Genomic DNA, 1,174 nt, shown 5'->3' with positions numbered 1-1,174 from the left:
GCTTTTCCATAGCATCAGCTTCTATGGAAAGCAGGCCACACCTCCCTGGAAACTTCTTTTGCACTGACTGCATAGGTCAGGGATCCGAGTACGCTTGTGGCATCCTACCCTAGGATTCTTGCAACTGCTGGTCTGCTAGTCACAGATTCCTTTACAGAGGCAATCGCAATGTGTCAGATCACATCATGGGGCGTGCGTAGGTCTTAACTGCCAAACCATTGAGAATCCTAGTCCAGCGAGGTGGACGCGAAACCTAACCATCACATTGTTGGGCAATGTTGCCCACGAATGATGTCCACCTGGCAGCAGTGAATGGCTAGGTGTGAGCAGGTGGTGAGGCGGACTTCGGAGGGTCAAGACTATGCAGAGGTTCGGTAGTTACACAGAGGTCAGTCATGTGAGATGCAATCCTCCCCAAACGCACTGTCACCACGTCATAAGCACCCTCTGGGACAGAACAGAACTGCTCTTGTGTGTATGTATACACATGTATGTATACACATGTATATACACATGTATGTATACGGGTTTCCGAAGCTGCACATCCTTATCGAGAGTGATGAGGCTCGTCGTCCTCCCTTCAAGCAGCCGGCGTCTCCAACTGCTGACCTTGCAGCTAGCACCCCAACCTGTGACCCACTGGGCCACCGGGGCTCCTGGGTTCCGACTCACGGTGGCCTTATGTGCAAGAGACTCAGGCACCTCCAGGCCGGTCCCCCGTCACCCTTACAACGGCTCTTCTGCAGCCGCTGTGTCCATCCGTCCTCTCCAGGGGTTCCGCTTTCCCTAAAGGAGCATTCTGGCTTTACTTCCTCCTAAAACAGAGTTGTTTGTCCTTCTAGCAGTTCAAGGTCTGTTCTGTCTTCCTCGCCTATTCAAAAACCACACACACACACACACACACACACACACACACACACACACACACACACACACACACACACACACACACACACACACACACACACACACACAACCTCACTGTCACCGAGTCAATTCCGGCCCACTGCAACGCTATAGGACAGGGTAGAACTGCCCCTATAGGTTTCCAAGACGGTAACTCTTGACACGAGTGGAAAGCGCTGTCTGTCTCCCTCTGCCCTTACACTAGTATTCAAATTCTTCTCCGGTCTCCTGATTGCCTCTGAAATCTCTCTCTCTCCATTCAGCCCCC

Source organism: Echinops telfairi, unplaced genomic scaffold (genome assembly GCF_000313985.2).
Source record: "Echinops telfairi isolate 266 unplaced genomic scaffold, ASM31398v2 ScPeMD7_7459;HRSCAF=8497, whole genome shotgun sequence".
NCBI classification, from domain to species: domain Eukaryota; kingdom Metazoa; phylum Chordata; class Mammalia; order Afrosoricida; family Tenrecidae; genus Echinops; species Echinops telfairi.
Note: the sequence above shows the minus strand (reverse complement) of the source record.